Here is a 25330-nt window from a genome sequence, read left to right on the forward strand (position 1 = left end):
CTAACACAGGGGGTATGGCTAAAGGCTTGTGCTGAGGGAGGAGGAGGAAATCCCTGAGCCTCTTTTTTGATTCTGAGAAGTCTTGACTCTCCCAGTGAAAATGTTCCCTCAAAGTATGCAAGGTTTCTCCAAATGAGTAATCCTCAGGAGGAGATGCAGATGGAATAGACTCCTCAGCATTAGAATCCTCATAGGGAGGTAAAGATAATTCCTGATCAGAAGAGGAATCAGAAGAAACAGAAACCTGATCTGAAGATTCACAGTCAGTGTCTTGCCTAGGCCTCTTATCTGGAGGGGGATGGGTACCCCTGATCAAGGTAATAAGGTCTTCAGCCATTTTTATCATCTGCTTTTTAGGCATAGAGGCCTGTGCACGTGGCTCAGGCATCATTTTTTTTAGTTTTAGAAGGTGTCTTTGCATTTGGTTTTGCAGCTTTCGTCGGTTTGATATAAAAATGTTGAGGTCTGAATACACCCTCAGAATCCGGTGCCTGCTCAGCGGCTCCGAACCCATCCGAGGGAGATACATCCGTTGGTCCAATACCTTGAGTATCTTGCGGCATGCCGGACTCCACATGGGTGTCAGTAGAGGCCTGCGACTTGAAGGTAGCGGGTATCAGGGGCTGCGAAAGCACCGGAGTACCGGAGAACTGGCGACTTGCTTAGGCGAAGCTTCGTTGATTTTGGATCTAGACTGCCTTTCTCTGTCCTTTTCTTTGCGTTTTTTATGTACTCTGGTAGTCGGATTGCTATCTGACGACATCTCTGGATAATTAAATCTGTTTCCAAAGTACTTAGATGCAAAAATATATCGACGCTTAATAGTGCATTGGTTAAATCTAGCACAAAACCGACAGCCAGGCACATTGTGATCAGGGCCTAGGCAAGGGATACAGTATAAATGGAAATCCTTATAAGGTATTTGCTTCCCACAAGTAATACAATTAACTTTTTCTGACATCAGTAAAAAGCAAGAAAAAAGTTTCCCCAATGGGGTACTTAGCTTTATTGAAGACTTCGGTTCTGAAATTCAAACGCAAATATTTCAGTAGTCGGCCGACGAGCACTTGCGAAATGCTTCTGCTTCAGGCACCACGCGGCAAGAAAGACTAAAGAAAATGGCGTCGGCTGCATGTTTTATACCCCTGATGAACTGACGTCATGGAGGAGAAGACAGCAACTGACGCAGGACCCAAGACTTTGGAATTCAGGCCGACTGAGGGCAACCTGCCAGCAGATTACCCAAATGTAATGATTGCAACAGTGAAACACTAAGAACATCTGAAAAGGGTACCACTGGGTGATTAGTAACCACTGTAAAAGCCTCATGTGAAATCTCGCAAGGGGGAAAATGATGATGGAAGCTGCCATGGAACCCAACAGCTTGAGGACAGAATGTGCTCTGGATCTTTCCCTTGAGAGAATGGGTATGAGTTGTTTTATCCTTAAAATTCTGTGCTCCGGAATCGATGCAGTGCAGTTCTTTGTATCCAACAGGACCCCAATTAATTCTATGGATTGGGATGGGGATAGGTTGGATTTTTGCCAATTTATAGTTGCACCTAGCCTTTCTGCAGTGTGAAGAAAGTATGCCAAGGTTTCTTCAAGTATACGTCTGGTGGGGGCGGTGATGAGCCAGTCATCTAGGTATGGAAACACCCGGAATCCTTGTAGTCGCAGGTGAGGTGTGACAATTGCCATGCACTTTGTGAACACTCTGGGGGCTGTAGAGAGTCCGAAGGGCAGTACTCGGAACTGGTAATGACTGGCTCCAGCACGGAAGTGAATGAATCTTCTCGATAGTCTGTCCACTTTTATGTGGTAGTACGCATCTTGAAGATCTATAGAGCACATCCAATCTCCTGCCTCCAAGAGTGGGAGGATAGACTGTATTGTGACCATCCGGAATTTCTGTACCTCTATGAATTTGTTTAGCACAGGGAGATTCAAAATCGGTCTCCAGTCCACGGTCTTTTTTGGCACCAAAAATAATCTTGAGTAGAATCTGGATCCTACTGATGGGACTATTTGGACGACTTTTTCATAGCAGCTTTGAAATCTCTAATGCTGCTTTTTTTCCCTTTGACTGGGTGGAAAGTACAGTTTTGTACCTACCATAAATGTAGATGTTAGAGTGTACACCCTGCTGCAGTCATCACACTTGTGTTATCCTGTCGTCAGGCGGTCCCGCAGTCAGCCGGAATTCCAAAGTCTTGGTCCGGCGTCGGTTACTGTCGCTTCTTCCCTGACGTCAGTGCGCCAGGGGTATATATAATGCATCCGACGCCATTTTCTTCAGTTTTTCTTGCCCCAGATGTCAGGTGCCCCCAAAAAGGTGGTCAGTAATTAGTACCAAATTAAGTAATTTTTGCACAAACACAAAATCCCTCCAGCTATAAGCAAATACATCAGGAAGGTATTGTAGAGATTTAGCCAGTTAGATCAGAGGGGATGGAGGGAGGGTAACCTGGACTGCAGCAGGGTGTACACTCGAACATCTACATTTATGGTAGGTACAAAACTGTACTATGTTCATCGTGTTACCCTGCTGCAGTCATCACACTTGGGTAGAATCCCAAGGCTAAGGATGGGTGGAGGAGTTATAGAGGGTTAGAGGAGGCTAGAAGGCCCTGCAGAACTGCAGTGGCGAAGCCAGCCCTAGTCTTAGAGTAAAGTGGTAAGTGATGGTGTTTGGTAAAGGTGTGTACTGAACTCCAAGTTGCAGCTTCCAAAATCTCCTTGGTTGGAACCTCCCTGAGGAAGGCTGTAGATGTAGCTGTTGCCCTGGTAGAGTGTGGCCTAATGGTAGCAGGAACTGGTTTTTCATGATGGGTATAGCAAAAACGAATGCAATGTCCTATCCATCTGGAAATGTTTTGTTTTGATATAGCCTTCTCTTGTGAAGCTGTAGCATAGGATACAAAGAGCTGGTCAGATTTCTGAAAGCCTTAGTTTTATCCAAGTAGTAACGAAGTTGCCTGTGAATGTCCAAGGAATGCAGGAGTCTTTCTTCTTTGTTCTGTGGATTTGGGAAGAAGGTGGGTAAGTGAATGGCTTGATTTAAAGCCACACTGGAAACCACCTTAGGCATGAAGGAAGGATTAGTTCATAGAGAAACTCTGTCTTGATGGAAAATGAGGAAAGATTCCACTGCCATTAGTGCCTGCAGCTCTGAGACTCTTCTAGCTGAAGTTATTGCTAGCAGCAGGACAGTCTTCCATGATAGGAACTGTAGATCTGCAGAGAAAGCTGGTTCAAAGGGAGGTAGCGTACGTTTTTCCAGAACAAAATTGAGGTCCCATGTTGGTGTAGGTGCTCTCCTGGGGGGCCTAATGTTTTTTGCCCCTCTGAGGAACTGCCTTAGAAGTGGATGCGAAAATAAGGGTGGTTCCGTGTTGTAGTGGGCTGAAATAGCTGATGCATGGATTTTAATGGAAGAAAAAGAAAGTCCTTTGTGCAACATCTCTGTTAAATATTGTAGAATCTGAGGCATGTGAGGCTGAAGTGTGTTTTGGCCTTTAGCTTGGTTCCAGGCACAAAAACTTTCGATTTTTCCAAATAGGCCTTCCTGGTGCTGGGCCTCCTAGCTTCCAGAATAACATCCATAACTGCTTGGGAAAGAGGAGCTGGCTGGATGCTTAGGTGATTTGCCATGCAGCCAGATTTAAGGTTTTGAGCTGGCTGTGAAGAATGTGATTGTTTTGCTGTGTGAGCAAATGGGCAATTTGTGGTAAACTCCAAGGTGGGCCCTGGGCCATATTCCTCACTAGTGGGTACCAGTGCTGGCGTGGCCAGTCTGGGGCTATGAGCATCAGTCGTGGTCTCTCCTTTCGGACTTTCAGAAGCACCTTTGTGAGGAGAGGCAATGGAGGGAAGGCATATACTGTCAGGTTTTTCCAACTGAATGAGAGTGCGTCCACTTTCCAAGCTTGATGGTGAAGTGTCCTTGTACAAAATTTTGTTATTTGATAGTTTTGAGGACTGGCAAATAGTTCTATGTCTGGAAGGCACCATTGTTGAGTTATCATTGCAAATACTTGTGGATCCAGTTTCCACTCGTGGGGATCCATGATGTTTCTGCTGAGGTCGTCTGCCAATGTGTTCTTTTTTCCTGGCAGGAATTGAGCTTGTAACTGAACTTGGTAAGCCAGAGCTGTGTTCCACAAGGTCAATTCTTGCCTGCATAGAGGGTAGGAGTGTGTACCCCCTTGTTTGTTTATGTACCACATTACTGTGGTGTTGTCAGTCCTTATTGTAAGTTGTCCTGGATGTAATAGATTCTTGAAGGCTGTCAGAGCATTCTGTACAGCTAGCATCTCTTTTTGATTGATGTGCAGATTCCTTTGATCTGCAGTCCATACACCTTGAACACACTGTCCTGCCATGTGTGCCTCCCAGGCGTAGTCCGATGCATCTGTTGTCATAGTTTGCCTGGCTGGGGGCAAGGTGAAAGGCTGACCCTTGTTGAGGTGACATGCCTGTGACCACCATAGAAACTCCTGTTGTAGACAGGGAATGAGAGATGATAGTGTGTCCAAGCTGTGGCTGTGTTGAGACCATACGCTTTTTAGGTACCACTGTAATTTCCTCATATGCAGCTTTGCAAATGGTATTAGTAGTATGCAAGATGCCATGAAGCCCAAGGCCTGCAGAATTTTTCTTGCAGGTAGTTGGGTCTTTGTTGCCAGTGTTTTGAAATACTGAGTCAGTTGTAGTTGTTTGTCTGGCGTCAGATAAGCCTTCTGGGCCGTTGTATTCAAGGTGGCACCCAGGAATGTCATATTTTGTGAGGGTACTAGTTTTGATTTCTTTTGGTTTACTGTGTACCCCAGGCAACTTAGATGTTTTACAAAAGCCAGATGTTGTGAAAGGATGTCCTTGCTTTCTGCTTGGATGAGGCAGTTGTCCAGGTATGGGTATATTTGAATTCCTTTTTGTCTGCAGTATGCAAATTACTGGTGCCAGGTATTTTGTGAAGACCCTGGGCGCAGTAGATAAGCCAAAGGGCAGTGCAGGGAATTGGTAATGGGTTGAACCTGCAATGAAACAGAGGTATCTTCTGCAACTTTGTCTGATAGGGACATGCAGGTATGCCTCCTTGAGGTCCAGTATTACTAGCCATGCTTTCTTGCCCAACATGGGAAGAAGCTGCCTTAGTGTTAGCATCTTGAATTTGGGTACTTGTAAGAAGGTGTTTAGAAGTGAAAGGTCCAGAATTGGTCTCCAGCATTGTCCTTTCTGGGAACTAGAAAGAGTCTTGAGTAAAATCCTTGGCCTTGCTCTCGAGTAGATACCAGTTGAATGGCTCTCATGTCCATGAGAGCTGTAATTTGTTTTTGTGCCTCTGCCCATTGATTTTGTGGCAAGTTTGGCATTCCTCTTTTCATTGGCAAGGTGTGAAAATGGAATCTGTATCCTCGTGAAATTATGTCTAGGACCCATTTGTCCTTTGTGACAATGTGACAGTTGTCTGAAAAAAGTGCGAGTTTTCCTCCCAAGGGGGCTGCCAAGAGAGTGTTACTTGGCCAGATGAGGTGCAAGTCATTGAGTTTGCCTTCTGGTAGTTTGGGACCTGTCTTCTCCTCCCTTCTGTGTTGCAGTGCCCCACTGTCGAGGATTGTACTGGGCTTGTGGTTGTCCTCTGCATCTTGGACGTCTGTATTTACCCCTCTGTGGTCTGTCAGTAGCTGGAAAGGACCAATTTTTTGTTGGTCAATTTCTGCTGAAGCGAGAGGGCTGTACCTGTAGGAAATCTTTGACTGTCTGCATAGATTTTGCTTTATCCTCCATTTTCGTTAAGACGACTTCTGCTTTAACTCCAAAAAGAACATCCTGCTGTAAGGGAGCATCTAGAAGCTTTGCTTTAACATGATCAGGCAGAGTTTGTTCCTTTAACCAAGCATGTCTACGTATAACAGACCCAGTGACAGCTGCTCTGCAGGAAGCCTCCAAAGAATCAAACCTACATTGTAAAGTATGTTTGCCCACCTGTTCAGTTGCATGCAACAGATCCTGCATTTCTTTCAATTCAGACTGTTGAGGGAGTGTGCTCATTTTTTGTTTTAGCTGAGACATTAGAAATTGCTGATATTTTAGCCTGTGAAATTGGCAATTTAGTGCCCTCATAGCTTGAGTGGCAGAGGTGTAAACCTTTTTCCCCCACCTGTCTAGTGCTCTGGAGTCACTTTCAGAGGGTACAGGATTTTTTGCCATAGAAGCCTTAGCTCCTTTGGGACCTTGGGAGGTGGTCTCTGGATCAGCAACAGGGCTTTTATAAAGAAATTTGTGGGAATCAGGCACTCTATAGTATCTGTCAGGTTTGGCCGGAGCAGGAGGCAGAGAATCTGGGTTCAAACTTGATTCCAAGTAAACATCATCCACAATGAGTAATCTTGGTCCTCAGAGGAGCAAACATCATCCACAATGAGTAATCTTGGTCCTCAGAGGAGCCTGAGGAAATAGAGGAGGCATAATCTTCCTCTTGTCTAGGCCTTTTGTTGGGTGGGGGTTGGGAACCCCTGATTAAAGAGATCAAATCTTCAGCCATTTTGAGCATCTGTTTCTTAGGCATGGGGCATTGAACTGGAGACTGAAGTGTAGTCTTTTTAGGTTTAATAGGAGTCTTTGTCTTAGGATACGTTTTTATGGTGAGTGTCGTCGGTCTGAAGACGCCTTCAGAAACCGAAGGTGTTTCTGCAGCACAGACATCTTTTTCAGCAGTGTCGTCGGTAGGGGCTAAACAAAATGGCTGTGTCGGCCTAGTGCTTTCCGCCAAAGGTTCCGAAGCAGTCTCGGGTTCCAGATCTGCGGTAGTCAGGGGCTGCGTCGGAGCCTCACTGAAGACCGGTGAACTGGAGACCGGACCAGCCGAGGCCTCGGGATCTGGCTTGGGTCTAGGCTGCCTGTCCTTATCCTTGCGTTTTTTTGTGCACGCCGGTAGTCGGTTGCTCCGACGGCATAGTGTAGTTAAATTTTCTACTGAAGTAGTGTCGTGCGAAATCAAAGCGTCTTTTTATAGTACGCTTATTAAACCTAGCACAAAAACGACAACCAGTGACGTCGTGGTCTGGGCCTAGGCAAGGTGTGCAGTAAGAATGAAAATCCTTATGAGGTATTTGCTTCCCACAAGAAATACAATTGTTAACTTTTTCTGACATCGGTCTGAGGCAAGAAAAGTTTCCCCAACGGGGTACTTAGCTTTATTGAAGACTTCGGATCTGAAATTCGACTTCAAAAATCTCAGGAGTCGGCCAACCGGCACTTGCGAACTGCTTCTGCTTCGGGCACCGCGCGGCAAGAAAGACTGAAGAAAATGGCGTTGGATGCATTATATATACCCCTGGCGCACTGACGTCAGGGAAGAAGCGACAGCAACCGACGCCAGACCAAGACTTTGGAATTCCGGCCGACTGCAGGACTGCCTGACGACAGGATAACCCAAATGTGATGACTGCAGCAGGGTAACACGATGAACATCATTGTGTAAGTTTCTTAGGAGGGCGGGACAAAGATCGAAGGGAATGTGATAACCTCTGGTTATTATCTCTCATACCCAAGAATCGGTGGTAATGGTTAGCCAGGCAGAAGGGCACAAAGAGAAACTACCCCCAACCGCTTCCAGAGGAAAGCAGTTGGGCCACTCTTCAGGAGCACTGGTAGGATTGGCCAGAGAAAGAATCTCTGGAACCTTGGTTATGCAGACCTCCTCTGCCCAGAAAGGGGCATCTTCCATACGAGTTTTCCCCTCTGCCTCTAGGTGAAAACTCGGCTCGTGGGTCATGAAAAGAACCTTGAGACTTTTTGTGCCACATCTTCCCACTCTTCTGGTTTCTGGAGAAAGCCCGTTGAGGGGAAGAATAATGGACACCCATGGCAGAAAGGGTCTTACCTTCCTGTTCACATCTAGCCAGTGTCTCTTTTACCTTGGGTCCAAATAACGAAGAGGCTTCAATGGGAGCATTCACAAAGGAAGCCTTGAAGGGTTCCGCAAAATCACACAAGAGCACCCAGGCATGCCGCCTCAGGACAATGCCTGCACCCGCTGCTCTAGCTGCTCCTTCTGATGCATGAGAAATCAGACGCATGAAGGAGTTAGAGATAGATTCAAGGGTGGCTGTGAGGCCACTGTGTCCCGGACCTCAGACACAGCTCCGGCTTTCGGAGAGTTCAGAAATTAAGTCTCTCTGAAGCCTGGTAAAATGTGCCATATAATTCAGGGACCTGACTGCATAGGTCGCTGATGCAAAAGTACTGTCCAGAACCCGGGACTCTGTTGGGTGGGTGGACAGTCTGGCTTTCTTTAGCCAGATCCTTTTTTGTTGCGGCCGCCCCCACCAAGGCATCTACTGGAAGACCTTTGGACCAGTGAGGATCACTATCTGGAGGGGACAAGATTTGAACTGAGAAGAACTGTAATACGATTAGGTATTATCAAAAAAGGTTTTACTTAGCTCAAGAGAAGTGGCTTGACACGACTGAATGGCAACGCGGCAAACAAAATCTGGGGTAACAGGGAGAGGGGATTTGTGGGTAAGAGTTTAACTCAAGAGTTTGTGACTGTCATGAGCTTGGAAGATGGCCGGCTCATTTCCGAGGTTGGAACTGATAACCCAGGCGTTAAGGAATGAACGAGGATCAACAACATCAGATCTACAATTTCTGGGCCAGAAACCACTGCTTGTGTGGTAGATAGGTTACCTAGTGCTTACCACTCCCACTGATAAGCTAGAAGGCTTCCATCCAACACAGAAAGGCTTGGGGACTCAGGAGCTTACAAACAGTCGTGGATACAGCAAATCTGTATCTGGACTACACTAGTTACAAGAAAGGTAGGAAATAGGCTTAGAGGTTTTTTTTAATACAGAAAAGCAGCTAAAACAGCACTAAAAACAATGCAAGTGCAGATCAAGCTAGCACACCAGTGTGCAGCAGTATTAATGCAAATACAGTTTAAATAAATGCAATTTATTCAAAATGTATTCTGAACTGAATTCAGTTATTGTTTTATTCAATCTGAATTAAAAAGCACCAAAAATATACTTATCAGCCGAGAAGCACACTCTGTCAGAAAACAGGGAGATTCTAAAAAAGTTTTTTTTTTTTTTTTTTTTTTTTTAAGTAAAGTAGAAAGGGAGAAAGGAGGAGCAAAAGATAATTCAAGCTTAACAAACTAAGTGGGTTGGCCTTCACAAATGTTCTCTCTGTAATAGGTAAAATAAGCTAATGACACTAGACTGGGGGGAGTGTTCCAGATAAAATTTACAGTAGGGGCAGGCAACTGCAAAGTCGTATAAGAACAAGATACCAACAGTGAGGGTGGGTGGGAATACAGCACCAATATAAATAATAAGCAAGTGTATAAATACAGCACAGCGAAAATTAAGTTGCAAAAAGTGTACTTATCAGTTTGGAATAGATTCCAACTCTGCCCACAGCCAGATCATCTATCAGCTTTGCACCAATTCACAGAAGTGCAGTCTGTACTGGAATTACCCAGGCAGGTATGTCCGTAGCCCTAAGCAGCATTCTACCATCACCCAGCATGATGCCTCAATACAAACAGAAAATGATTGACTTTAATAATTGACTTAGTTTCTGGTGTCATTCCAGGGGGATCCAGTACCTAACAGCTTGGGAAGATATGAACGACAGACCATGATGCTTTGCTAGAGATGACATGCATCTGTCTCACTTGGGCTTCAGACAAAGGCCCTTAACCCCCCATAGTGCCTTTAAGAAAAGTCCTGAGGTTGATAAAACCAACATACAAATTTCAGCAAAATGCAAATTAAAGGTCATGCTGCTAAATATGCTAGGAGTCTAAACATGAAACTGCACTCATTGCAAGCATTCTTAACCTTGGAAGATGCTGACATTTGTGCAGTCACAGAAACCTGGTACAAAGCTGCGGAGAGCATCTCAGCCTTACCTGGTTACTCATCCTATCATACAGTCAGACCCCAAAGTGTGGGCAGCAAAGCCAAAGGAGGTGGAGTTTCAAGGTATATTAAAGAGAGACACATCTCCATGCTGGTCAAACAGTATATGACGGACAGGAGACACTCAAGGTGCAGTTAACTGTTGAAAAGACCCCCTACTCGCATCATAGCTAGCTACAGGCCCCCAGAGTTGACTCAGGATGCCCACTCCACCTATCTGGACCTCTCTGAATATATCAAGATTCAGCTCTTTACCCTGATCCTGGGTGACTAACTACCTAACCATAGACTGGAAAAACTACTCATGCCAGAACGTAAATGCCCAGAGATTCCTCGATTTTATCAATGCAAATTCCTTGGAACAGTTAGTTGATACTTGCAGAGATGATTATATCTTGGACTTAGTATTAACAAACATGAGTAACCTCTGCAGCGCCCTTACAGTATCATCCTCCCTGGTAAGATCAGTCCATAAAGCGGTCACTTTCAAAGTCAGCATTTCCCCTGACCCCCCCCCCCCCCCAACTAGGGTCAAACAAAAAACTTCTCCACAGCTAATTACAACCTCCTGAGGGATGGCATAAACCACTTCACAGCCCTCTCCCTTTCTGCTGGAACTGGCACCAATGTCCAAATCTACACCAATGTACTATATGAGCACTTGTATAGATGCATGGAATCAGAAATACCTGACAGGACAAAATCATCCTCCGCGAGGAAGAGTAAACCTGTCTGGTGGACATCTGCAATAAACAAACTATATAACAATAAGAAAATAATTGCTCTCCAGGACCAAGGAGGAGCAACTGCCCAACTGGAAGCACTCTTTCTTTAGCCTGAACAAGCAAATAACAGCACTAGTGAAATCCTCTATAGCAAACAGAGTCCAAATTGGCCACATCTACTAGACTCAATCATAAGGCCTTCTTCACATATGTCTGCAATCTGAAAGGAAGCACCCAGATCTGTTCAGAACCGGTGGTCACTGACACCACATACACTGTAGATATAGCCAACCTACTGGCTGACAGATTCAGCGAAAACTTCACCCTTCTGTCCCCCATCAGTAAATCAAGACATCCCCAGTACCTGCCCCCCTCCCCGCATCTCTAGGGAAACAGGTCATCACTACCCTCTCAAAGGCAAAACATACAGCCTCCATGGGACCCAATAACATTCCAGGCCACATCCTACATGAACTCGCACACCATTAGAGCACCCTATTCAACCAAAGCCTGAGTACCATCTTTGTCCCAGCCGAGTGGAGGACAGCCACAGTCATCCCCTTACACAAAGGAGGAGCATCCACCAATCTGGGAAATTATAGACCCATCAGCCTAACTAGCCTAATCTGCAAGGCCATGGAATGGATTATCATGGACCTCGTTAACAGGGACACTGGGAACCTCCAAACACTTGACCCCACACATTTTGGCTTTGTCAAGGGGAGGTCATGTTTGTTAAATTTGGTTGACTACTTTGAGACAGTCACCAAAGCCACAGAAGAGGGGAAGATTGTGTACACCGCCTAACTTGACCTGGCCAAAGCCTTTGACACTATTCCCCACTTGGGCACAATAGACGAACTCTCTCAACTACGCAGCAGTCCATATATCAGATGAGTGGCAAACTGGTTAACTGATGCAACTCACCTAATCAAAACAGGGGAAGCAACCTCAAGCAGTAGTCCTGTAATGAGCGGCGTACCCAAGGGATCGGTCTTGGGGCCTCTCTTTTCCAGGATATACTTCTCTGAGGTGCAGACCAAAACCAGTGGGCTATGGCTGACCAAGTTTGTAAATGACTGCAAGCTGGGCACGGTCATCAATTCCCCAAGTGATGTGGACATCCTCCAAGAGGATCTCACCCAAACAAATGACTGGTGCATGAAACACGGCCTCAAGCTGAATATCAAAAAATGCATCATCATCCCCTTTGGGGAAACCTATATGTCCCCACATATCATATTACTAACAACGTCCTAAGCACGCAATCAGTTATGAGAGATTCGGGCACCCAGGTTGATAGCAAAATATTGACTACAGCGCCCCCTTCGGCATCTAACTTGCAAAACACATGCAGCAGCCGGACAGACCACAGAGGTTCCTCACCAGAAGAATCCAGGGCCGCAAACATCTACTCTACACAGATAGGCTAAAAGCCCTGTACCCAGTTTCATACAGGCTCCTCAAAGGTGACCTCTGTGTGGCAAAGCAATCTCAGACCCCGCCTTGATGGGATTGCTGCATATCCACAAGTCAAGCTCCACTCCAGTAACCCGCACATGCGACCTCAACCTGGTCTGTGACATTAATAGAACTTGTTGGCAGGACAGACTTGTGTCCCAGAGACTCCCCCATCTGTGGAATGGACTTCTCTCCACGTCAAGCAGAGTACCACATTATCCCTTTTCTAGTGCAACCTGGATAACTGGATGGGAAACAGAAAATACACCCTTGGGATTACACCCGTGTCCCTGCTGGACTGGAGCTTTGAGTGCTGAGTTGTCTAAATATGGGGTAAACTCTTGGCTAGGCTTATGAGGGCCTCATGGCCAATAGCCTAGTAATTTCTGATGATCTGGTGGTAGCACATTAAAGCCTGCTGCCCTATTAACAATGAAGTGGAAATTACAGATGTTTATACTGAAGGCAACTGGCTGAGCTTTCAAATGATTTGTTGTCAGAGATGGTCTGACAAAAAAAAAAAAAAAACTTGTCAGGCTTTACCAGTGTCTTAACAAGAAAGAACAGGAATGGATGTCAAAGATAATTATGGAATTTAAGGCACAGAGTTGCATTAAAGAAAATATTCTTGACTAACCTGTTCAAAGATGTGGAGTCTTTCTAGCAGTTGCATCTGAAAGGCTATGATCTATGATGTCCAGGATATATGCTGAAATGGAGAGATCATAAAGGGGATTTGCTCAGTGGTGCTAAATTAGAATGTCATTCCAATTCACAAGGGGTTTGCAGTAAGCATCTGCCATGTTGGAAGCAGTCTCCAACCTGCATTACTGCCTGGCAGCCACCTGTTAGCAAGACCAACAGGAATATCACAGACAAGATACAAAGCTATTTCATATGTTACCAGTAGATCAGGGAGGCCTTTTTGTTCAAATAAATGTGCGGAATACTAGTATTCCTTTTTTATACATACCAGAGTTACTCACTGAATGACAGCACTACCTGATGCAAAAAGTCTCCCTTTCTTAAAGAGCAATGTCAAAAGAATGGGTGTCTTGGGGGAGGGGGGATTAGGGGGTGGTCCCCAATGGGCTATCCTGATACCACTACAGTATCCATTCAAATAAGTCATTCACAATATCACACTGAATTTATAGTCAGATTAACCACCATACAATCTTTTTCATGGAGTTTTGTTGTGCAAATTTAAATGCAGAGCCATAACTAGGGTGAGATGAAAGAGCAGGTGCAAGTTCTCTGTGGGCACAATAGATATGTGCATGTGTGTAGTACTGGCATCATTCTTGAATACCAATACTGCATTTGGATTAACAACTGAAGCACTATGCATGGTGACTTGAACTGTATCAAGCTACTTGTTGTTGTACTAGCAGCAAGCTGTTTGCTACAGTATGACAGCATAACAGAAGATGAGACTTTTTCTAGTCTTCAATATGGGAAAAAAATATTTTTTTTATTGCAAAGGCAAAGGAAGTGCTTCAGTACCAGCAATCATAAATGAATTTCGATAAGGCATTTGAAGTAATATCTGAAGCACTGCATGTGGCGATTTAACTGTAGCACTATTACCGTTACACCGTAGAAAGTCTTTATTCTGGTCTTCATCTTGAGTTGAAGACTTGTTTTTATTTTTTGCACTTTTCAACTTTGAGGAGTTGCCGATTTGAGAATCGGCTCAGATTATCTAATGAGCTACCTACTGCTCTGCTTAAATGTACCAATTACTTTTTCTTAAACATTCCTAGCAAACTCACCCCTTTAGAACCACAAATGCATGAATCATAAGTGGATGAAGCTATCTCTGCTACCTTGGTAAATGAGCAGGTGCCTAGCACTGACAATAATGAAAACGTTTTTGGACTATGGCTCCACAGCTTTGGACTTGTGACAATGAAGCTGGTTTCAACAAAAATGCTAAAAGTGTAGAAGTTACTCTGAAACCCCGTGAGCCACTTCTGCAAGCGGTACAATATTCCATCTCTCTGCGAAGGTGTGGGAAACCGAACAAGTAATATGGTACTGCTTCATCAAAATATAATCGCACCATTCAAGAATCCTTGAATGCACCTATGTTATCACTGAAAAAGCCAGGAAAAGAAATGCATCATTACCTGCTTTGAGGAAAATGGTATCCTTACTAATCACATTAGTGATGCACTAAACACACAATCAGTCTTGAGGGAGTCGGGCACCCAAGGTTGATAGCAACCTGACTTTTGACCACCACGTTGCCTCTTGTGTGGAAAGCTTTCTACATGGCCCACTTCATAAATAAGGGTATTTCATCCAGGAGCAAGGAGGTCATAACATCCCTGTACTTCTCCCTTAGACCCATTATCGAGTACAATAACCGCCTTCGACATATACCTTGCAACGCACATGCAGCAGCTGAAGAGACCAGAGGTTCCTGACTAGGAAAAATTCAGTGTGTCAAACACCTATCCTACACAGCTAGGCCAAAAGCCCTGTCCCTCTACTCAGTCTCGTACAAACTGCTCAGAGGTGACCCGTGTCTGGCATACAAGGCCATCTCAGACCCAGCCTTAATGGAGTTGCTGCATATCCGTAAGTCGAACTCCACTCGTACAACCCGCGCGCAAGGCCTTAACCTGGTTTGTGACACTGCTAGCGGGATAGATTTGTGTCCCAAAGACTCCCCCCATCTGTGGGATAGACTCCCTCTCCATGTCAAGCAGAGTAGCTCTCTAGCCCTCTTTAAGAGGAATCTGGATGACTGGATGGGAAACAGAGAATACACCACCCACCTGTGTCCCTGCTTGACAGGGGAAACAGGTGCTGACTGAGGGAACATGGGCAAAGATCTTGGCTAGGCTTTTAAGGTCCTCAGGGCCAATAGCCTAGTATCATCCTATTAACCTATCACTTCATGCAAGATTTAAGAGTGGTCAATGAAATCCTGGCCTATTTCAGCAGTAACAAACCACATTACAATCACAACTTTAATTACCCCAATTTCTAAACCTTAAATAACTACCATTTTGTGCCATAACTGAATGCTCAAAGATACTATACATCATTTTTATACAGAGAACTCTTACTCTGTACCCTGTATGTCATATATTTTGTAAGGCTGTTATAACAAGGTCATTTGGTGGTGCATGCCATTAAAAGGGGTGACAAATGGATATATTTACTTCTGCAGTTAACACTGGACAAGGATTGTACTACGGTTGTGTGTCAAAGTTTCGTGAATCACATGATTTTAGACAATCATATCACACTACGAAATGCTAATTCAGGATGGAGTATCACCATTAAAATTTATCAAAGTTCCATGATTTCTCCTACATAGGTTCATAGATTAGTACTAGCCTAACTGCCCTTGCAAGCCATTTTAAGCCTACCCAATTGCCCCTTGTGAGACTCAAACCCTGCACCTTGTGTTTGTAAGGAAAAAGTACAGTTTTGTACCTACCATAAATGTAGATGTCCGATAGATATGCAACTGCAGTCATAACATATGGGTTGTCCTGCCTCAGGCAGCCCTCGGTCGGCCGGATTCCAAAGTCTGGGTCCGACGTCGGCTGATGTCGCGTTTCTCTCCGACGTCAGAGCTTCTGGAGTATATAAGCATCAGCCGACGCCCATCTTCTTCAGTGTTTCTTGCCCCAGATGCCAGGTGCCCTCCAAGGAAGGCTGTAATCAAATTGGAAGACAAAAATAGGTTTCCAGACAAATAAATTAGCAATAAACAGATACACCATAACAGATATCCCCAGCTAAGTGTAACAGGGAGAGGAGTGGACCCAAGGCATAGAGGGGATGGAGGGAGGGAAAACCCGACTGCAGTTGCATATCTATCGGACATCTACATTTATGGTAGGTACAAAACTGTACAATGTCCTTTAAGAATGCAACTGCAGTCATAACATATGGGTTGAATACCATAGCTAAGCTGGGGGTGGTGGTATGCTCCAAGATAAGGATGGTGTAGCTAGCAATCCCTGCAGGACTGCCGAAGCAAAGCCTGCTCTGGATCTAGAATATAAAGGGAGGTTGTAGTGTTTGGAAAATGTATGCACGGAGCTCCATGTAGCAGCTTCTAGAATGTCCTTTGTAGGCACCCCTCTTAAGAAGGCTGTGGAGGTGGCTGTAGCTCTGGTGGAGTGTGGTCTGACATTGGCTGGCACACACTTTCCATGGAAGGAATAACAGAATCTGATGCAATGTCCAATCCATTTTGAAATTGTCTGTTTGGAAATTGCTTTTCCTTGTACTCCAAGAGCGTAAGCTACAAAAAGCTGATCAGACTTCCTACTGTTCTTGGTTCTGTCTAGGTAGTAGCGAAGTTGTCTGTGCATGTCCAAGGTATGTAACAGTCTTTCCCCTTTGTTTTCAGGATTGGGAAAGAAGGTAGGCAGGTGAATTGCTTGATTTAGAGAGACTCTAGATACCACTTTTGGCAAAAAAGAAGGGTTGGTTCCTAAGGAGACCCTGTCTTGGTGGAAGATTATGAACGGTGGTATTGCCATTAGGGCCTGTAATTCTAAAACCCTTCTTGCTGAGGTAATGGCCAGCAGGAAAGCGGTTTTCCAAGAGAGAAATTGTAAATCCGCAGAAGCTGCTGGCTCGAAGGGGGGTAGAGTCAATTTTTCTAGCACAAAATTGAGGTCCCAAGCTGGTACTGGTGCCTTTCTTGGGGGTTTTATATTCTTGATCCCTCTAAGAAATTGCCTTAACAAAGGATGTGAAAACACAGGAGGATCAGTGTTGTATCTAGCTGAGATAGCTGAAGCATGTATTTTTATGGAAGAGTATGAAAGTCCATTATGTAGCATATCTGCCAAGTATTCCAGAATGAGTGGGATGCTGAGTACTGATGCATCTTGACCCTTGTTGGTATTCCAAATGCTGAATCTCTTCCATTTGGCTGAATAAGCCTTTCTGGTGGATGGTCTGCGGGCTTCTGTTAGTATCCGCTGAACTTCCTTGGGGAGAGATGAATTGAGGTTATTTATGGGATCTTCCAAGCTGTTAGCTGTAGAGTCTGGAGGTAGGGATGGACTGTTCTGAAGTTGTGTTGAGTCAAAAGTTGAGCCCATTGGGGAAGGGCCCACGGTTTGTTGTGACATATGCTCCGTAGTAGTGGGTACCAGTGTTGTCTTGGCCAGTCTGGAGCTATGAGGATCCTCTTCGTCTGCTCTGCTTTGATCTTTAGTAACACTGTGGTCATCAGTGGCAGAGGTGGGAATGCATAGATTATTAGGGAGCTCCAGTTGAATGAGAGCATCTATTTTCCAAACTTGCGGATGGTATGTCCTTGAGCAGAATTTTTGTAGATGATGATTGAGGTGGGAGGCAAATAGGTCTATGTCCGGCCTGCCCCATGTCGAGGTTAGTTGTGTAAAGATGTCTGGATGTAACCTCCATTCGTGTGGGTCTAGGAAATTCCTGCTTAGACTGTCCGCCAGAACATTCTCTCTGCCTGGAACAAACTGGGATTGTAACTGTATGTTTAGACTCAGTGATTTTTCCCAAAGATTCATTGTTAGTCTGCAAAGGGGGTAAGAATGAGTGCCCCCCTGCTTGTTTATGTGCCACATCACAGTGGTGTTGTCTGTCCTTATTAGTAGGTGGCCTTGGTGTAGTTGTTGTCCAAAGGCCTCAATGGCATGCATTACTGCCAGCATTTCTTTTTGGTTGATATGCAGATGTGCTTCCTTTGGAGACCATTGTCCTTGAATACATCTGCCTTCCATGTGCACCCCCCATCCATGGTCTGAGGCGTCTGTGGTAATGGTCTGTCTTGTCTGTGGTTTTTTGAACGGCATGCTTGTGTTTGACTGGCTTGCTGTGGCCCACCATAGAAATTCCTTTTGAAGACATGGAATGAGTGGTAAAATTGCTTCTAGGTTGTTGCTGTGTTGAGACCATAAGCTTTTTAGGTACCATTGAAGCTTTCTCATGTGTAGTTTTGCCAGTGGGACCAGGAGAATGCAGGATGCCATGAAACCCAAGGCCTGTAGGAATCTCCTTGCAGTCATCTGGGTGAGTTTTGCTAAACTTTTGAAGTAATGAGTTAACTGCTCTTGTTTGTCTTCTGTCAGGTAAGCCATTTGAGAGGCTGTGTCTAGTTTGGCTCCTAAGAAGGTTATTTGCTGGGATGGCAAAAGTCTTGACTTTTGAAAGTTGACTGTGTATCCCAAAGCCTGTAGCAAGTGTATGACATAATTCAAGTGTTTTGTCAAGGTTAGTTTGTTGTCCGCTTGTATGAGGCAATCGTCCAGGTACGGGTAGATTTGAATCCCCTGGAGCCTGCAATGAGCAATTACTGATGCCAGGCATTTCGTGAATACTCTGGGCGCAGTAGATAAGCCAAAAGGCAATGCTGAGAATTGATGGTGCTCTGGCCCTGCAAGAAATCTGAGGTATCTTCTGCAGCTGTGTCGGATAGGGACATGCAGGTATGCCTCCTTGAGGTCCAGAGTAATCAGCCAAGACCCCTTGCCCAGCATGGGAAGGAGTTGCTGTAAAGTCAGCATTTTGAACTTTGGTACTATGAGAAAAGTGTTTAAAGCGGACAAGTCCAGTATAGGTCTCCATTGCGTTTCTTTTCTTGGAACAAGGAACAGTCTTGAGTAAAACCCCTGACCTTGTTCTTGTTGAGGAACTTTTTCTATTGCTTTGATCTGAGCAAGCAGAGAAATTTGCTTGATAGCCTCTGCCCTTTGATTTTGTGGAAGATTCGGCATGCCTTGTTTTCTTGGCAAGGTATGAAAATGGAACCTGTAGCCGTGATCTATAATGTCCAAAATCCATTTGTCTTTTGTCAGTTTGTGCCAATTTTTCGAGAATAGAGATAATTTTCTGCCCAAAGGAGCTTCTTTTTGCTCCTTGGTCGGTGGAGTTAGAGGAAAATCATTGAGATTGTCCCTGTGGGGCAGGAGAAACCCCTGTGCCACTTATTTGGTTTGCTGGTTGCCATTGGCGTCCCCTGTAGGATCCTCTATATTGCCCTCTCCCTCGGGCACGCCTGTTTTTGCCCCTTTGAAATCTTTTAGGATTTGGAAAGGACCAGTTTTTAGAAGGCCAGTTCCTGCTGAATCTGGGGGGCTGAACCTGGAGGAAATCTTTGACTGTTTGAACTGACTTGGCTTTTTCCTCAATGGACTTTAACACATCTTTAGCATTAGCACCAAAAAGCTTGTTCTTCTCCAAAGGTGCATCCAAAAGTTTTGCCTTAACATGATCTGGTAACGGTTGTTCTTTTAACCATGCATGTCTGCGAATGACCGCCCCTGTCATAGCTGCCCTACATGAAGCTTCCAATGCATCATATCCACACTGAAGAAAATGATTGCTAACCTGCTGAGAGTTATGAACAGCCTCCTGCAAGGTCTTCTTATCTAAAGGCTCAGGAGAGGCTAATTTTTTCTGTAAATCATCCAACAGGAAATCCTGGTATTGAAACATATGAAAGAGACAATTGAGGGCTCTCAGTTAAAGTAGTGGAGGTGTAAACCTTCTTTCCCCATCTCTCTAAGGACCTTGCTTCCCCGTCTGAAGGCAAAGGATTTTTGGAGGTGGTAGCTGAAACCCCTTTAGGCCCCTGGGAAATAGTTTCTAAATCAACAGAATGGGCCCTAAAGAAATGAGAATGGGTTTCAGGAACCCTATAGTATCTGTCAGGCTTGACAGGAGCAGGTGGAAGTGTATCAGGAGTAACACTGGAGTCAGAGTATAGATCACCCAAAACATCAAGCACAGGAGGCATTGCTAAGGGTCTGTGTTGGGGTTTTTTAAGGAATGTTCGAAGGCGCTTTCTGGAATCCGAATATTCCTGGCCTTGCCACTGGAAATGCTCCCTCATGGAGTGCAGAACTTCCCCAAAAGAAATATCCTCAGGAGGGGAGGCCGAGGGAATGGAGTCCTCTGCATCCGAATCCTCATAGGCCTGAAAGGGTTCTTCCTGGGTTTCGGAATGAACAGAGTCCTCAGAATCTTCATCTGAAGAAAGAGGGTCAGAGGGTTCAACCCTGGGCCTCTTATCAGGAGGAGGCTGGGATCCTCTCTCAGGATGGGCCTGGGAGCCTCTGATCAGGGAAATTAAATCTGCGGCCAAGGATATGATTTGAGTTTCAGGAGTAGGCTGAGGTAAGGCTTTAGCAGAGTGATGCTTGGCCTGGCTAGCTGCCTTAGCACGTGTGTAGGCCTTAATAGACAGACATGGGAGGCCTAGCCGCTCCATGTGCAGGAGTAACCTTATCAATAGTAATGGTCTCGGGCATTTCCTGGGTTTCAGTATCCGGAGGGAAATCAATAACTGGCGTCGGTGTGTCCTCCGGTGTCGGAGGTATCGGTAATGCGGTGTCTTCGGTTCGAAGCGGTGGAATGACCATCTCAGAAGGAACCGGAGCACTCGCGGTAAGTTTTGGCGTGATGTCGGTGGAAGTCGCGGGCCTAGGATGTTGGTCCCAGTCTTTCCATTTCTTAGGAATATGTGTTGTCGGTTGTTCCGACGGCATAATATAAGCAAATTTTTCACCGAAAAAGTCTTCAGCGAACTCCGCCCGGCGCCTGAGGGTGCGCTTATTGAAGCGAGCACAGGCGGCACAGGCCGAGACGTCGTGGTCTTGTCCAAGACAAGGGAGGCAGTAAGAATGGAAATCCTTATGAGGTATTTGTTTACCACAAGACAAACAATTATTTACTTTTTCAGTAATTTCTGACATCGGCTGAGGCAAGAAAAGGTCCCCAACGGGGTACTTAGCTTTTTTGATGACTTCGGATTCGAAGAATACAGGAGCTGACCGACCAGCACTTGCGAACTGCTTCTGCTTCGGGCACCGCGCGGCAAGAAAGACTGAAGAAGATGGCGTCAGCTGATGCTTATATACTCCAGCCGCTCTGACGTCGGAGAGAAACGCGACATCAGCCGACGTCGGACCCAGACTTTGGAATCCGGCTGACCGAGGGCTGCCTGAGGCAGGACAACCCATATGTTATGACTGCAGTTGCATTCTTGAAGGACATCACCTTAACCATTATGCCATCCTCCCTTTGAAAATAAATAAACTTACAACCTAACTACAGCACTTAAGCTGTGGAAAATGCATTTCACATGCGTGTGCTTTTGCATGTAATTTTACTCTGTACCAACTTTCTCAGAGTACTTCCAGGAGGCTACTGTATGGTGGTTAGCAGCTGAAATGTGGTAATGTCAATGTGAGCTATATTTTATAAATATTTATGAAAATCTACATAGTACACACCTTTAATGTGGTTTTGTTGGCAACTGTAACATTTACTCATTCACTCCGGAGCAGCTCAGAAAATGCTGCCTGCTTAATTCCACCATAGGAACAACAGCGCAGCCTGAGCTCATTTTCAGATCATCCATTTGTAATACCATGCAGAGAACAAACCATAAGCATTAAACTAAAAATGTAAATGCAAAAGTTGTTCAGCAGACACTTATCTTTCCAACAGTGCAAATGTTGATAGTGTGTATCTAAGTCATTATCAAATAATTGCCAAGGAATGTTGATATTATGCATATTTTTTTGCCTTTATGGTAAAACAAATCACAATACTTTGGTGAATGTACCATGTAGATCCATACAACTTGTAATTAATTTGTATGAATGTCAGCTTCAAAATGATTCCTTAACCATTACTGTGTGATGTTCCTTTACTGAGATATTCACAGAAATAGGATTATATTTCTCATAACTGATAATTAAATCAAAATATCTCGTATCACCTGTAACAGACACATAATGTACAAGTTTTGTGGCTCAATGTCAGCTTCAAAACGATACATCATGCGTGTCGTCACCATGTTCCCTAGCAAAGATATGGGCATAATGAGAAATACGGCAAATGTATCATTTACATAATCCTACAACACTAAATCTGTGATATCTGTACAGCATACAGAAAAATAAGAAGTTATGTCTTACCATAACGTTCCATGTGAATTGTTCATCTCGCCTTTGTTCTTACACACGGGTTCGGAGCCGATCCTCGGCTCCGAGTCGGCCGCATCACCAGCTCCGCATCTTCGAGAAAGCTCGAGGCACAGTAATATCCCATGATCCTCAGATGCTAACCCCTCAGATCTAGTTTGCTATACCAGAAGAATCCCTTTTAGAACTGTGTCTAGAACACTTATAAACAGATACTACACAGTGTCTGGAACCCTACTGTCAAGTAGAGGAGAAAAGATGCCATTACTAATGTACAATAACATGCTAACCATATCTAGAACAGGCTGAAAAGGAATTTAGTTGAAACCGCTCTCCCAGACCGCAGGACGGGGGATGGAGGGGGGGAATGTAAGAACAAAGGCGAGATGAACAATTCACATGGAACGCTATGGTAAGACATAACTTCTTAATGTGAAATTGTTCAATCTCGCCGTTTGTTCTTACACACTGGTAGCGTCCCTAGCTCCTTTTTCCCGGGTGGCTCAAAGGAGAACATTCCTGAGTACAGTGGAACCAAACGTCGCCCTGTCCCTGGAGCTTTTGTCTAGCTTATAGTGGGTGATAAAAGTATGTGGTTTTGCCCAAGTTGCCACTGCACAAATGGTATCTAAAGGCAAACGAGCGGTATGGGCTGAAGAGGCAGCAATCACCCTTGTAGAATGAGCTCTGGGTTTGAAAGGGAGTTGCTGTTTTGATTCAGCATATAGAAAATTTATGCAATCTGAGAGCCATTTGGATAAGGTAACCTTCGTTACTGCCTGTCCTTTCCTTTGGTCAGCATATGAGACAAATAGTTGATCTGACTTTCTGTACTCTTTTGTCCTATGCAAGTAAAATCTTAGTTGCCTGTGAACGTCCAACTTGTGCAATGTGTATTCTAACTTATTGGAATGATTTTTAAAGAAGGTAGGTAGTTCGATAGATTGACTGATGTTCTGAATCGAACAAACCTTCGGAAGGAAGGACGGATTGGTGAGCAAGGTTACTCTATCTGGATGAAAAATCATGTACGGGGGTTGGATAGACAGAGCCTGTAGCTCTGAAACTCTCCTGGTGGAAGTGATGGCAACCAGAAAAAGTGTTTTCCACGACAGGAACTTTAACAAAGTTGTGGCTGCTGGTTCAAAAGGGGGCAACATGAGTTGTGACAGCATGACATTAACATTCCAAGGTGCTATTGGATTATGAAAGGGGGGACGGAGGTGAAAGGTACCTTTCATGAAGACTTTACAAAGTCTGTGGGACATGAGAACCATTTTCACGGCCAATATGAAAATTGGATATAGCGGCCAGTTGAACCCTTATAGTGGATGTTGATGCTCCTTCTTGAAACAGTGTGGTAAGAAAATCTAGTATCTTGTGTACTGGAGCCCCGAATGGATCTATACCTTGTTTGGAGGCCCAGTGCGTAAAACGGTTCCATTTGCTGTTGTACAATTTCCTTGTAGATGGTTTGTGGGAAGATACAATAATTTGCTGTACTGCAGGGGATAGTAACTCCGACCTGGCTAAAATGGGAAGCGGAGCAGCCAAGCTGTCAGTTTGAGGGACTTGAGAAAGGTGTGAGGAACTCCCGACAAATGCGTCAACAGGTCTGGCTCCGGGTCCAGCATCCATGGTTCCTCCACTTGATGAGATTGAAGGAAGGGAAACCAGATTTGTCAAGGCCAGAATGGGGCTATTAGTATGATGGTCCTGTCTAGACATTTGGCTTTCTGCAAAAACCTGGGAATTAGTGGAATAGGAGGAAAGGCGTACAGGAGACCCGGGGGCCAATCGTATACCAGTGCGTCCCTGGGGACACCCCCTGGAGGGGGTAACAGGGCAAAATAGCTTCTGCATTTGGCATTCAATGGGGATGCAAACAGGTCGCAGCAAGGCTGGCCCCATCTGCGGAAGATCTCTTCCGCCACTAGAGGTTTGAGGGACCACTCGTGAGGGAACAGGATGGCTCTGCTCAGCCTGTCCGCGATTACGTTGGAAGTCCCCGGGATGTGCGTTGCTATCAGAAAGGGTCCAGTGGACTTTACCCATTGCCAAATTCTGAGGGCCTCTCTGCATAACAGGTAAGATCTGGTTCCCCCTTGCTTGTTTATGTACCAGACCACTGACTTGTCTGTCTGAACTGTCACTGTTCCCTGAGGTAAGGACTTGTGAAAGTGTTGCAACGCTAGAAACACTGCCCTCAGCTCTAGAACATTGATGTGCAGATTGTACTCCAAGTCGGACCATTGACCTTGGACTGTTTGTCCCTGAAACAATCCCCCCCCACCCTATCAGGGAAGCATCCGTGGTTAGAGTTGCTACCGGACTGGGTAATACAAACGGTCGTCCTAGTGTTAGCTCTTGACTGAGTATCCACCACAAGAGATCCTTCTTGCAAGAATTCGTGATCAAGATTTCATGAGACAGTGGAAGTTGTAGATACGACCACTGGGCGAATAGCATCCATTGAACAATCCTCATGTGCATCCTGCCTAAAGGAACTACAAGAAGGGAGGCTGCCATCAAGCCTAGCACTCTTAATATTTGTTGTGCAGGGGACTCTCTTGTTGTGAAGGAGCGAAATTTGATGCCTGAGGTCTGATACTCTTGGTGGGGGGAAGAGTAACTTGAGCCAGGGAAGTGTCTAGCTGTGCTCCTATAAATAAGATACGCTGTGATGGCGATAAGACAGATTTTCCAAAATTCACCGTTATGCCTAGTGAAGAGCAAAGACTGATGGTGTAGTCCCTGGCTTGTAGAAGACGATATTCGGTGGTGGCGGATAGGAGCCAGTCGTCTAGATAAGGAAACACCCGGAATCCCTTTCGTCTCAAGTGAGACGCTACTACTGCCATGCATTTGATGAACACCCTGGGGGCTGAGGTGAGACCAAAAGGCAGAGCGCGAAACTGGAAATGACTGGCTCCCAGCCGGAAGCGCAGGTAATCTCTGGATGCCCTGGCCATCTTGATATGGTAGTATGCATCTTTGAGATCTATAGAGCACATCCAGAGGATTGACTGAAGCGTGACCATCCGGAACTTTTCCTTTTTCACAAAGGTATTTAACTTGCTGAGGTCTAAAATTGGCCTCCAGTCCCCTGTTTTCTTTGGAACTAAAAAGAACCTTGAGTAAGTTCCGGATCCTATTTGGTCCGCTGGGACTGGTCGAATGCCTCTGTTTTCGAGCAACCTTCCTATCTCTATGGTTGCTAGGTCTCCCAGACTGGGTGGAACGTCTGGGAGTTTTT

At 45.1% G+C, this 25330-nt stretch overlaps 1 protein-coding gene across 1 annotated transcript in view; it reads right to left on the reverse strand.

The window, feature by feature from the left end:
- MTREX (Mtr4 exosome RNA helicase) overlaps positions 1-25330 on the reverse strand; it is a 1888266-nt gene that overhangs the window by 345848 nt on the left and 1517088 nt on the right. The window lies entirely within an intron of this gene.

The sequence above is a fragment of the Protopterus annectens genome, chromosome 2.part2 (assembly GCF_019279795.1).
Source record: "Protopterus annectens isolate FY-2018-M chromosome 2.part2, PAN1.0, whole genome shotgun sequence".
Taxonomy (NCBI): Eukaryota; Metazoa; Chordata; order Ceratodontiformes; family Protopteridae; genus Protopterus; species Protopterus annectens.